This window comes from Cucurbita pepo, chromosome 11, assembly GCF_057944985.1.
Source record: "Cucurbita pepo subsp. pepo isolate OVF chromosome 11, ASM5794498v1, whole genome shotgun sequence".
NCBI lineage: Eukaryota > Viridiplantae > Streptophyta > Magnoliopsida > Cucurbitales > Cucurbitaceae > Cucurbita > Cucurbita pepo.
This window is the reverse complement of record NC_141808.1, coordinates 11,202,391-11,217,595: the sequence shown is the minus strand read 5'-3', so window position 1 is coordinate 11,217,595 and position 15,205 is coordinate 11,202,391.

Sequence of the window (15,205 nt, the reverse complement as noted above, 5' to 3'; positions counted from 1 at the left end):
TAGATGATATGCTTGATGAATTGCATGGATGTAGTCTTTTTACTAAGATTGATTTAAAATCGGGTTATCATCAAATTCGCATGCATATTGGGGATGAGTGGAAAACAGCTTTTAAAACCAAGTATGGTCTTTATGAATGGTTGGTTATGCCTTTTGGATTAACTAATGCACCTAGTACATTCATGAGACTAATGAACCATGTCTTACGAGAATACTTAGGTAAGTTTGTGGTTGTTTATTTTGATGACATCCTTGTTTACTCTAAATCTTTAGATGATCATATTACCCATGTACGCAATGTTTTGACTACTTTAAGAAATGAATGTTTGTATGTAAATTTAAAGAAATGTAGCTTTTGCATGGAAAAAGTTAACTTTCTTGGGTTTGTAGTTTCATCTAATGGTGTTGAGGTTGATGAGGAGAAAGTGAAGGCTATAAAAGAGTGGCATACACCTAAAAATGTAAGTGAGGTAAGAAGTTTTCATGGTCTTGCAAGTTTCTACCGTAGGTTCATTAAGAATTTTAGTACAATTGCTTCACCCTTGAATGAACTTGTTAAGAAAAATGTATCCTTTATATGGGAAAAAGATCAAGAACTTGCTTTTGATACTTTGAAAGAAAAATTGAGTTCTGCTCCTTTGCTTGCATTACCTAATTTTGAGTCTACTTTTGAAATTGAATGTGATGCTAGTGGAGTAGGGATAGGTTCTGTATTAATGCAAAATCAAAGACCTTTAATGTTCTTTAGTGAGAAGTTGACTGGTGCATCTTTGAGGTATCCAACTTATGACAAAGAGCTTTATGCTTTGGTTCGTGCATTGCAAACCTGGCAACATTATCTTTGGCCTAAGGAGTTCATTATTCATACGGATCATGAAAGTTTAAAGCATTTGAGAGTACAAAATAAACTCAACAGACGACATGCTAAGTGGTTAGAATTTATTGAAACATTCCCTTATGTCATAAGATATAAACAAGGTAAGGAGAACATTGTTGCCGATGCTTTATCACGAAGGTATGTCCTCCTCAATACTTTGAATGCTAGGTTGTTAGGTTTTGAACACATAAAGATTTGTATCAACATGACATGTTCTTTGCTCCTTTTGTTGAATCTTGTGAAAAAGGACTCATTGTGGATAATTACTTGTTGTTAGATGGATTTTTGTTCCGAAAAGGCAAACTTTGCATACCATCTTGTTCCATACGTGAGCTACTTGTGAGGGAAGCTCATGGAGGTGGTTTAATGGCACACCATGGAGTTTCTAAAACTTTTGATGAATGTCGTACTTGATATGTTTGATGAACTTTGTGGCAATATGATGAGTATGATGATTGCGTGACGTTTACCTTAATATGATGACGTTTTCCATATTGAGCATGCTATATGATGATGAGTGCCATATTGCATCATGTCGTTAGATTGACATAGGACACAACCCTAAGAGCGTGAAAACGATATTAATATAAATATCCACGAGTATGTGTTACCTAGAGTAACAAAGAGATGAGACTAGAGGGTTGTGTCAGAAGAGACATTATGATGGATTTAGAGGGACCTCATGCATATTGTATGTTCATAAGCATAGGGCTACTTCCCCTAGAGATGATGAGTGCGGACGCGCACCGTACGATCTGCGCGAATGCGCACAGGTGCGAAAGCACATAGATAAGGGTGTTCACGAGGCGCATGACACTATGGGGTTCCGCTGACCTCCGGACGTCGCTACAAATTAGCTTGACCAGAGGGTCCAGGGGGTGTGCGAGCGCCCTGGGGATTCACACTCGCACGTGTGAGTCGTGTGTAGGGAAGTACTACACATCCAATTTGTCCGAGACTGGAGGCCACCCCTAAGATGATTAGAGATAGGTCCCTATTCATGATTGCATGTGTTTGCATTAGCATGGCCCCTATAGTGGGGTCACTTACTGAGTATTTCTTTGAAATACTCAGGCCGTGTGCCACATCATTTTTCAGGTAAAGGCAAGACACACTTGTACGGAGGACGGCGGCATCGTGAGCAGAGACTGTGGCACGTGCATAGGGTAGATTCATATTTAAATTTCTAGTCTTAAGTTAGAATAGGTTGTTTTGCATTTCATTGTTTTAAATTATTTTGTATTTGTTTTTGTTTTCTCTAAATTTCAGTATTTCATATTTAAACACGTAAGACCATGGCTGTGTTTTCCAGAGAAGAAGTTGTTTTAAACGTTTTTTTTGAAGTTTACGTTATCAACTATGTTCATGTAAGAGTTATATTTCCGCATTATAGATGAGCATGAGACGTTAGTAGCGACTCTGAGTATGTGGAAATTTAGGGTCGTTACACTTACCCCAACGCTAGATTTTGTAAAATATTAGTCACCGAAGCTAGTTCAGGTATGTGTAGCGACTCTGACTAATATTTTATAGCGACTATAACTAAAATATTAGTCACCGAGACGTTAGTAGCGACTCTGACTAATATTTTATAAAATCTAGCGTTGGGGTAAGTGTAACGACCCTAAATTTCCACATACTCAGAGTCACTACTAACGTCTCATGCTCATCTATAATGCGGAAATATAACTCTTACATGAACATAATTGATAACGTAAACTTCAAAAAAACGTTTAAAACAACTTCTTCTCTGGAAAACACAACCATGGTCTTACGTGTTTAAATATGAAATACTGAAATTTAGAGAAAACAAAAACAAATACAAAATAATTTAAAACAATGAAATGCAAAACAAACTATTCTAACTTAAGACTAGAAATTTAAATATGAATATACCCTATGCACGTGCCACAATCTCTGCTCAGGATGCCGCCGTCCTCCGTGCAAGTGCGCCTTGCCTTTACCAAAAAAATGATGTGGCACACAGCTTGAGTATTTCGAAGAAATACTCAGTAAGTGACCCCACTATAGGGGCCATGCTAATGCAAACACATGCAATCATGAATAGGGACCTATCTCTAATCATCTTAGGGTGGCCTCCAGTCTCGGACAAATTGGATGTGTAGTACTTCCCTACACACGACTCACACGTGCGAGTGTGAATCCCCAGGGCGCTCGCACACCCCTTGGACCCTCTGGTCAAGCTAATCTGTAGCAACGTCCGGAGGTCAGCGGAACCCCATAGTGTCATGCGCCTCATGAACACCCTCATCTGTGTGCGTTCGCACCTGTGCACATTCGCGCTCATCATACGGTGCGCGTCCGCACTCATCATCTCTAGGGGAAGTAGCCCTATGCTTATGAACATACAATATGCATGAGGTCCCTCTAAATCCATCATAATGTCTCTTCTGACACAACCCTCTAGTCTCATCTCTTTGTTACTCTAGGTAACAGATACTCGTGGATATTTATATTAATATCATTTTCACGCTCTTAGGGTTGTGTCCTATGTCGATCTAACGACATGATGCAATATGACACTCATCATCATATAGCATGCTCAATATGGAAAACATCGTCATATTAAGGTAAACGTCACGCAATCATCATACTCATCATATTGCCACAAAGTACATCAAACATATCAAGTACGACATTCATCAAAATATATATATACTGAGCACATCATCAAGTATCGTAACTCACACATCATCATAACTCATACATCATCATAACTCATGCATCATCATAACTCATACATCATCATAACTCACATACCGCATCGTACGACATAGTTCATACATTATCGTAACTCATACAATTTTTAGCCTATCGTATAGTAAGACCACTTACCTGGTTGGCCTTAGCCGAAGTATTCCCTAATTTAATTAACGTAAGCTCCCGTTCCTCGTGAGCTGCTCCAAAGGTTGCTAGAGTTCGCTTCATATCGAACCGTTCGTCACCTTTCGTTAGCATTTCACATTTTAATTAATAATCCAACTAACAATATGAAATACGCTCTAAAACGATTTCAGTAAAAATCGAATTCCACATTTTCATTGTTTCTAAATTTTGGTTGGGTAGTAAAACTTAATTTTAAAATATGTCAATATTATTTCAGGGTGATTCAATCATTAAATCCAACGTTTGTTATAATATTATATTCTCTTGTTACAAATAATAATAATTTCTCACCTCTTCCATTTTCCTTCGATGTTGTACCACTTTTGTTTCTCCTCTCTCTCTTCCTTTTCTTTCATATGAATGACTATGCAATTATAAAATAATATTCAATCCATTCGGTTTTCTCCTCCTCCCTAGTATGACTATCAATTAATAGAAGCCATTCTCAATTTTTTTTCTTCTCTTTCCTAAAAACTACTCTCATTAAGAGAACCATTTTCTATTCTATTTTCTTCTATCTTTCTTCTCCTTCCTAAAAACTAAACGGAAGCTATTTTCAATCTATTCTATCTTCTCCTCTCTCCCAAGTGACTGTCCAATTTCAGAAGTCATTTTCAATCTATTTTAATTTTCCTCAGTAAAAATGCTTATGCATCCATCAATTATGATTTTCTTCTCTCTCCTAAAAATGATCATTCAATTTAGATGCAATTCACAAACCCATTTTCAATCAATTCTGATTTTCTATCCGATATCAAAAAATCTAAATAATTGAAAAGGGGATCTCAGGTAACTTTTCTATCTCTGGCAAAAGATAAAAGAAAAGGAGATCTAACTTACCTATTACTTTTCCATCTCTTTCCATTCCTATTAAATCTGCTTGAAGTGAAGGTCATCTCCAATTCTTCTCTCCCAAAATCTGTAATCTTTACTCTGTTTCCTTCTCTAATTTTTCCCTTCTCAAAATCTGCTATTTTTTGTTTCTGTTTCGTTTCTTTTTTTATTTTTTTTTCCAGATCATTTTGCAGTGGTAGGAGGTGTCAGGTAGATATTTGAGGGAGGTGGAGAGAGAGAGTGATAATTTACTTTTTTTTTTTTTTTTTTTTTTTTTTAATTATTATTTACTTATTCTTATTATTATCTCTTTTTTTTTCTTTTTTTTTTTCGGGTCGTTACATTATCTACCTCTAAAAAGAACTTTCGTCCTCGAAAGTCTCAAACTCTTGTACTAGCTCGGGGTATTTTTCTCTTATTTCGTCGTCACTCTCCCACATGGCTTCCTCGCTGTGGTGATTCCGCCCCAGTACCTTAACGAACGCAATATTCCTGTTGCGTAAGGTTTTTACTTCTCTAGCTAAGAATTTTACTAGTTTTTCCTCGTAGCTCAGATCTTCATTGAGTTGGAGTGGTTCGTAGTCTATTTCGTGGATAGGGTCTGTAATGTACTTCCTCAGCCTCAACATGTGAAATACATCGTGTACTCCTAAGTGGGCTAGAGGTAGGGCTAACTTATACGCTACTGGACCAACTTGCTCTAGGATCTCGAATGCTCCAATGAATTTAGGACTTAACTTGCCCTTACGTCTGAACCTCAAGACACCTTTCATAGGTGTCACCTTGAGGAATACTGGGTCTCCTATCTCAAACTCCAGGCTTCTATGCCTTACATTGGCGTAGTTTTTCTGTCTACTTTGAACGGTACACATCCTCGCTCGAATTTTCTAGACAGCCTCATTGGTGAGTCAAACCATCTCGGGTCCTACTAACTCTCTCTCGCCTACTTCGTCCCAACATAGTGGGGACCTACACCGTTTTCCATACAGAGCCTCAAATGGTGCCATTCCAATAGTTGCTTGGAAGCTATTATTCTACGAGAATTCCATTAGGTGGAGTTTGGAATCCCAACTTCCCTTAAAATCTAGTACTCGAGCGCATAACATGTCCTCTAGAATTTTGTTTAAACACTTCGTTTGTCCATCTATTTGGGGGTGAAAGGCGGTACTAAAGTTGAGGCGGGTACCCAGCGCTTTTTGAAGTTTGAGCTAGAACGCTGATGTAAAGCGTGGGTCCCGATCCGACACTATAGATACTGGGACTCCATGTAGTCTTACTACTTCTTTCACATACAGCTTTGCCCAATTGTCAACTATATATGTAGCTTTCCCAGGTAGGAAGTGTGCCGACTTGGTCAACCTATCGACAACTACCCGATCATTGTATAGCCTTTAAGCGTTTTGCGTAATCCTATTATGAAGTCCATTGCTATGCGTTCCCACTTCCACTCTAGTATGGTTAGGGGCTGCAATAACCCCGCCGCCTTTTATCTAGGAGCTTTCACTTGTTGACAAACTAAGCACTTGCTCACAAACTTGGCCACGTCCCTCTTCATGCTCTTCCATCGAAAGTGTTGTTTTAAATTCATCTTTGTATCTCCTTGGTGCATGACAAATGGCGAGTTGTGACCTTCGTTAGTATTTCTTTCCTTAGCTTCTCTATTGTCGAGACATATAGGCATCCCTGATACAATAGCTCTTCATCTGAGGTCTTTGAGAATCCATTACTAGACTCTCATCTAGCTGGCTTAAGACTTTCTGTAGGTTTGGACCTCTCGTTGGGAGGTAAGCATTCTTTGCCTAAGTGTAGGTTGCACTGTAAGTCGGGCCAGTTGTGCCATGACTCTCTCGGTCGCTACAACTATGTTGGCTCCCTCAAATTTTCTTTGTACCCTTACTTTCCTCGTAATGAGGGTCGAAGAGAGGGCCATCTTTCTACTCAAAGCATCTGCAACCACATTTGCTTTTCCAGGGTGGTACTAGATATCTACATCGTAGTCCTTCACCAATTCTAACCACCTTCTCTGTCTCATATTTAACTCTTTTTGGGTGAAGAAATATTTAAAATCTTGTGATCGGTTAAACTTTGAATTTTCTCTCCATACAGGTAGTGTCACCAAATTTTCAGCGCGAATACTACAGCGGCCAACTGCAGATCGTGGGTAGGGTAATTATCTTCGTATTCTTTTAGTTGATGGGACGCGTATGCAACAACTTCAACGTGTTGCATTAACACACATCCTAGTCAATTCTTTGAAGGCGTCACTATAGATTACGTACTCTTCTGAGATCTCGGGTACCGTGAGTACCTGGATGGTTACCAATCTCTCTTTTAGGTTTTGGAAGCTTGCCTCACAGCATCATTTCATATAAATGGTACCCCTTTTCTCGTTAGCTGCGTCAAAGGCGAGGCTATTCTAGCGAAGTGCTACACGAACCTTCGATAGTATCTCACTAGTCCCAAGAAACTCTGTACTGATGTTATCGAAGTTGGGCGTTCCTACTTCGTGACCGCTTTGACCTTAGTAGGATCTATGGATACTTCATCCTTTGTCGCCACGTAACCTAGGAAAGAGACTTATCGTAACCAAAATTCACACTTTGAGAACTTGGCATACAACTTGTTCTCTCTTAGGGTGGTTAGGACTTTTCAGAGGTGTTCCTGGTGTTCCAAGTCTGTTTTCGAGTACACTAGGATGTCATCAATGAGCACAATTACAAAAGTGTCTAGACAGTCCTTGAACACTCGGTTCATTAACTTCGTTAACACAGCTGGAGCATTGGTGAGGCTAAATGACATACCACGAACTTATAGCGATCATACCTTGTCTTAAATGCTGTCTTTGGTGCGTCTTTTTCTTTACTCTTTATTCTGATATCCTGACCGCAAATCTATCTTAGAAAATATCGTTGCTTCTCTTAGTTGATCGAATAAGTCTTCTATTCTAGGCAGAGGGTATTTGTTCTTTATGGTTCTCTTATTTAACTCTCTGTAATCGATGCACAAACGCATCAATCCATCTTTCTTCTGAACAAACAACACTGGTACAACCCAGGGGAATATGCTAGGTCGAATGAACCCTTTATCCTATAAGTCTTGTAATTGCGCCTTGAGTTCTTTCAACTCTGCTAGCGCCATGTGATAGGGTGCTTTAGAAATAGGCCCAGTTCCCGGCTCGAGTTCGATGATGAAGTCGACCGCTCGAGAAGGGGGTATTCCAAGTAGGTCATCCGGATACACATTTGGGAACTTGTTTACGCTGGACACGTTTTCTAAGGTCTTTTCTTTTCCTCTTATGTCTACGGCACATGCTAATATAGTCCAACCGTCTTGTTGGACTAGTCTCTTTGCTTTCATCATCGAGACTACGAGGTAGTCCCGGTACTTGTGCCTTTAAATTTAAAGCTAGGTCACATTAGTTGTGAGAATATCTCTCTCTTTTTTTTTTTTTTTTTTTTTTTTTTGTGACGGTCTATACTAGAATGGTTTACAGCTAGTCAATCCATGTCTAGTATTACGTCAAAGTCGGTCATCTTTACTACTATTAAGACTACGCTTAGAGTTTGGTTGGCTACTATTGCTTGGTCAATATTTACTCTATCCTTAGTAACTACGTCTACCCTCTCAGGGCTGCTTGCCGACCATACATACCATAAGGGTTCTAATTCAAACCCTGTCTCAGATCCCTCTCGAGGTGGGCTCTCTTTAGCCTCACCTCGTCCTCTATCTCTAATAGGAGGTAGTCCCCTTCCTCGTCTTACTCTTTCGCAAGGTCTAGGCAGCATGGTTCTAGAAACCAAGATAGCATCTCTTAAGTCTAAGGCTCATTACCTATGAAATTATGCTATGCATCACATCTACTAAGTTCACATCATATTGCAAACAAAATCACTCAACATGCAACACATCACATCATGCTCTTAAATAAATACGTGAAATATCATAACAATTTCAGTAACATTAACATAAAAATGCATGCGAGTTTGAAAACGTTTCTCTTTTCTTATCTTGTGCAAGGCGTACCTGACGGTAACGAGGCATCGACGTTGGGACCATGGAACGTGCCAAGCTTACATTGTAGGCTAGTCTACAGAATCTAAAACCTAGAGCTCTAATACCAACTGTAACGACTCTAAATTTCTACATACTCAGAGTCGCTACTAACGTCTCATGCTCATCTATAATGCGGAAATATAACTCTTACATGAACATAGTTGATAATGTAAACTTCAAAAAAACGTCTAAAACAACTTCTTCTCTGGAAAACACAGCCATGGTCGTACGTGTTTAAATATGAAATACTGAAATTTAGAGAAAACAAAAACAAATACAAAATAATTTAAAACAATGAAATGCAAAACAACCTATTCTAACTTAAGACTAGAAATTTAAATATGAATCTACCCTATGCACGTGTCACAGTCTCTGCTCGCGATGCTGCCGTCCTCCGTACAAGTGCGCCTTGCCTTTACCTGAAAAATGATGTGGCACACGGCCTGAGTATTTTGAAGAAATACTCAGTAAGTGACGCCACTATAGGGGCCATGCTAATGCAAACACATGCAATCATAAATAGGGATCTATCTCTAATCATCTTAGGGGTGGCCTCTAGCCTCGGACAAATTGGATGTGTAGTACTTCCCTACACACGACTCACACGTGCGAGTGTGAATCCCCAGGGTGCTTGCACACCCCCTGGACCCTCTGGTTAGGCTAATCTGTAGCGACGTCCGGAGGTTAGCGGAACCCCATAGTGTCATGCGCCTCATGAACACCCTCATCTGTGTGCGTTCTCACCTGTGCGCATTCGCACTCATCATACGGTGCGCGTCCGCACTCATCATCTCTAGGGGAAGTAGCCCTATGCTTATGAACATACATTATGCATGAGGTCCCTCTAAATCCATCATAATGTCTCTTCTGACACAACCCTCTAGTCTCATCTCTTTGTTACTCTAGGTAACACATACTCGTGGATATTTATATTAATATCATTTTCACGCTCTTAGGGTTGTGTCTTATGTCGATCTAACGACATGATGCAATATGGCACTCATTATCATATAGCATGCTCAATATGGAAAACATCATCATATTAAGGTAAACGTCATGCAATCATCATACTCATCATATTGCCACAAAGTACATCAAACATATCAAGTACGACATTCATCAAAATATATTTATACTGAGCACATCATCAAGTATCGTAACTCACACATCATCATAACTCATACATCATCATAACTCATACATCATCACAACTCACATACCGCATCGTACGACATAGTTCATACATCATCGTAACTCATACAATTTTTAGCCTATCCTATAGTAAGACCACTTACCTGGTTGGCCTTAGCCGAAGTATTCCCTAATTTAATTAATGTAAGCTCCCATTCCTCGTGAGCTGCTCCAAAGGTTGCTAAAGTTCGCTTCATATCGAACCGTTCGTCACCTTTCGTTAGCATTTCACATTTTAATTAATAATCCAACTAACAATGTGAAATACGCTCTAAAACGATCTCAGTAAAAATCGAATTCCACGTTTTCATTGTTTCTAAATTTTGGTTGGGTAGTAAAACTTAAATTGAAAATATGTCAATATTATTTCATGGTGATTCAATCATTCAATCCAACTATTGTTTGTTATAATATTATATTCTCTTGTTACAAATAATAATAATTTTCACCTCTTCCATTTTACTTCTCGCTGTTGTACCACTTTTGTTTCTCCTCTCTCTCTTCTTTTTCTTTCATATGAATGACTATGCAATTATAAAATAATATTCAATCCATTCGGTTTTCTCCTCCCTAATATGACTATCAATTAACAAAAGCCATTTTCAATCTTTTTTTTTCTTCTCTTTCCTAAAAACTACTCTCATTAATAGAACCATTTTCTATTCTATTTTCTTCTATCTTTCTTCTCCTTCCTAAAAACTAAACGGAACCTATTTTCAATCTATTCTATTTTCTCCTCTCTCCCAAGTAACTGTCCAATTCCAGAAGTCATTTTCAATCTATTCTATTTTCTCCTCCTCTCTCCAAGGGACTGTCCAATTCCAGAAGTCATTTTCAATCTATTTTAATTTTCCTCAGTAAAAATGCTTATGCATCCATCAATTATGATTTTCTTCTCTCTCCTCAAAATGATGATTCAATTTAGATGCAATTCACAATCCCATTTTCAATCAATTCTGATTTTCTATCCGATATCAAAAAATCTAAATAATTTAAAAGGGGATCTAAGGTAACTTTTCTATCTCTGGCAAAAGATAAAAGAAAAGAAGATCTAACTTACCTATTACTTTTCCATCTCTTTCCATTTCTATTAAATCTGCTTGAAGTGAAGGCCATCTCCAATTCTTCCCTCCCAAAATCTGTGATCTTTACCCGTTTCTTTCTCTTGTTTTTCCCTTCTCAAAATCTGCCATTTTTTGTTTCTTTTTCATTTTTTTTTTCAGATCATTTTGCAGTTGTAGGAGGTGTCCGGTAGATATTTGAGGGAGGTGGAGAGAGAGAGTGATAATTTACTTTTTTTTTTTCTTTTTTCTTTTTTTTTTTTAATTATTATTTACTTATTCTTATTATTATCTCTTTTTTTTTTCTTTTTTTTCTTTTTTTTTTCAGGTCATTACAAATATATCGTATATATGTAGCGCATATTCTCTAATTTGAATTCGAACACTTCGAACTCACTCGTCACAAATTGTTCTATGGTTTAGTTCGATATGAGCTTGTAGAGGGACCTAATGGACCTATAAATCATGGGCTCCAACGATCTAAGATTAACCGGCTAAACTCATTAACCTTGTTAACCAACATTCGTTAACTACTAGGACACTCCACTATAGCCTAGTAGTTGCACTCCCCTCACTCTAGATATATTTCTGTCCATTTGATATAACCATGATTAGTAAGTCGATCCTTCACAGGTTGTTCGTAACTAGAGCTGGGTCAATTTACCGTTTTACCCCCTAAAGTTACTTCTTGTTCCTTATGTCTCACTGATCTTCTAATGAACAATTGGTTTGTGGTCCAACCAGTAAACCGAATCCCTCTTATGCCAATGAGAGGGTAGGGCCCCTTGTTCAAGACCTGGAGTCAGTGCTTAAGGGAACTACCTTTCTTCTATCCCTAAAAGTGGGTAGGAGTGAATTCCATCTTGCACCCCACGTCCCCAGCCATTCACCCAGTCTTACCCCTAAAATGGGAGGCTTATTGAGTCGGTGAACTAGAGCCACTCTTACCCGTGCAAATCTAAGGATAATTCCCAATAAACAGGAGTTCATGGTTAGCTCAGGATTAAAACCGAGTTACCTAGGTTATCGAATGAAAAGAAAATCAGTCTCAACAGTAAACGACATTATAAAGTGAGAGTGGTGGTGGTTGAGAATCCAAGAATGGATCATTGAGATCATAAATCGTGTCTTCCTCTTCTTCTTCTACAATAGAAGGAGAAGATGTCGAACTGACTGATGCGGCCTCTTGAAGAAGCTTTTATAAATAAGCTTCCGAAGATGTCTGGGCAAATGCAGCGAGTAGCTTCAACTTTGAATTAAGGAATTCGGAGGTCCTCTTCTTGGATAAATCCTAAAGGTGGCCATTCTATGATAGCCAGACCTTTACCGCTTTGATATCTGCATGAGTATAAGTATATTTATCGCACCATTTGATTTTAATAGTTTTGAAGACCTTTTTTATTTGGTCTTCCGCTTCTTTTATTTGAAAATTCTAAGTTAAAATCCAAGAAATTTGAAAGTATACACAAAAGCGCATGGTTAATGGAAATGGGGTTTTGAATATATTTTTTATAAAGTAGTGGAAGGATTTCTGTATTGGAACGGGGAATATATCTTTGGCTGATCCAAAGATTTTCCACCATTTGATGAACCAAAATGGATAATGAATTTTATGAGCATTCTGGAAAAATTGGATAAACCATGAGTGCTCATAATTTTGATACCAAATGACATTGAACCATGCCATCTGATAGTCTATGTATGAGTAGGAATGTGGAACAAACGGTTTTGAAAAAGTCTTTTCCGTGTATGGATCTTGATTCCAGTACGACGGATTCATGACTTTGAAAATTTTTAACTTTGAGCACGCAATTTTTTAAGGATCATCGCGACTCGAAATATGAGTAATTTCGACAGATTTTGTGTCGACTAAAATGAATTCCTAAAATCGTCTGGTCTTATGAAGATCTTCCGGGATATAGAAGAATCCCGATGATAGGCTTTCTTGACGACCTCGCTGATTTTTGGATCGTCGTATTCTGGTTCTACCAGGGCTTCTAGTATAGACACAAATTTTTGAAAATAGGTCCTGATTTCAGAAACCGGAGAAAATCGAATGGGAACAACCGCGTCCGAGTAGGTTGAGGGGACAGAAGGTCCCTTTGAAGTGGAAGAGACAGTAGGTCTCGATGGAGTAGCGGCAGATGGCCGTGTGGAAGAGGCAGAAGGCCTCGTCGGAGTGATAACCTCCGCTTGTTTTTTAGAAAGCTTTGCTCTAGACCTGGTCACCAATGTAAAACCAGCATCCATTGCGTAGCTATCTGACGTCATTGGAGTAGGTTTGTTTGAAGAAGCAATGGGCTTCTTCCCTTTTTCTGTTGCTTTCTTACTGGTCATCACTGGAGAATGAGGTTGGTTAGGGAGAGTTTTTCTTCGAGAGTAAGAACTCTCTTGAGAGGTAATCTGCCAAAGGGTTTTCGACCCCTTTTATAGGTAAAATTTGGAAGTCGAAGCAAGATTAAATGGCTTGCCATCTACCAAAACTTTGTTTAGACACAAGATTCTTGACATCTTTTTCTAAACAAAATTAGATGCCCTTGATTCTATTTTGATAACAAAGCTTTTGTTAATTAAATCGCTTTGAAATTTTTGTACACAAAGTACTATTGAAAGTATTTCTTTCTTCACTGTTGAGTAATTTTTTTTAGTAGAATTTCATATTCCCGAATGGAAACGGACAATGGATTCTTTCTTGTCAAGAAACTGTTTCAGGATTCCTCCATATCCAATATCGGATGCGTCGGTCTCTACTATTAAACTAGCCCTTAGGTTTATCAGCGATAAACACGGAATTGACTTGACAAGGGATTTGATTTTTTGGGCTGTTTTGGTGTGTTCTTCAGTCCAGGGCTTTGGATTATTTTTGAGCTTTTCAAAAAGTGGCTTGCAAATGGGTCTGATATTTTGAATGAAATCAGACACATAATTGAGACATCCCAAAAATCTTTGTAGTTGGGTTTTATCCGTAATTTGGTACGAAAAGTTTGAGGCAAACTCAATGGATCTTTGTATGGGTTTAATGAGACCCAAATGAATTTCAAATCCAAGAAAACGGATCTTTGTTTGAAAAAGTTTAATTTTTGGTTTAGACACAACTAAACCGCTTCTTTTGACTGTCGTAAAAAATGTTTGAAGATGCTTGAAGTGTTGATCGGTGTTTTGAGAAAAAATAAGAACATCGTCAACATAAACAATTGAAAAGGATTGAAAATATCATTCATAATCTTTTGAAATTCGGATGGAGCATTTTTTAGCCCAAATAGCATAACGTTCCATTCGTATTGTCCGAAAGGGACATTGAAAGTCGTTTTGTACTTGTCTTTTTCTGAAATCTGGATTTGCCAAAATTCGGATTTCATATCAAATTTTGAAAATACTTTTGCATTTGAAACTATTTGCATTAAAGCTGATTTATTTGGAATTGGATATCTAATCCATTCCAAAACCTTATTTAAGGGTTTGTAGTTTATTACCAGTTGTGGGACTCCACGTTCCTTCTTTGCCTGGTTGTTGACGTAAAAAGCCGCACATGACCAGGGGCTCTTTGAAGGCCTAATAAGACCCTTCTGCAAAAGATCATTGGTTTCTGCAAGGCAGAATGTTAGTAATAACTTATTCATTTGAATAGGTCGGGCCTTCGTAGGAATATTTTTCTCCTCGAAGTTTTTGACATAAGGAAGATTAACTATGTGTTGCTTCCTATTCTAAAAAGCATTAGGGATAGTTGAACAAATCACCCTTTCTATTTGAGTTTGTAAAGTTTTGATTTTAGACTGGACGGTTTTACTTTGAATTCGTTCTTCTATTCTTTTGAATGAAATTTCTTCTTAAAAAAAAGAAATTTGTTTTTCTTTATAATTTAATACATTTATTGATTGAATAATTGTATTCTTTTGAAGGTTATTTATTTCACTAATCCTTATAGTCTTTTGAAGGTTATTTATTTCACTAATACTTATAGGAGAAAGGAAATTAAATTTTATCTTCTTTCCTAAGGCTTTTGACTCTAACCACTTTTCAGTTATTTAAAAGGGTATAATTGAGTAATTAAAGAAGTACCTAGGATTAGTTCTTCTCCTAAGTTCTTTACTAAAAGGAAGGAATTTACGAAGCAAATTTCGTCATTACAAACATGGACTTTAGATAATTTGTAATTAATTTTGAGTCTATTGTTATTTGAACCTCTAAGGCCCTCAGTAGTTTTTTCAAAATACTTTGTAGGTATTAGGCCTTCCTCAATGCAATTTTTATCGGCTCTAGTATCTATGAGAGCCTTTAGTGT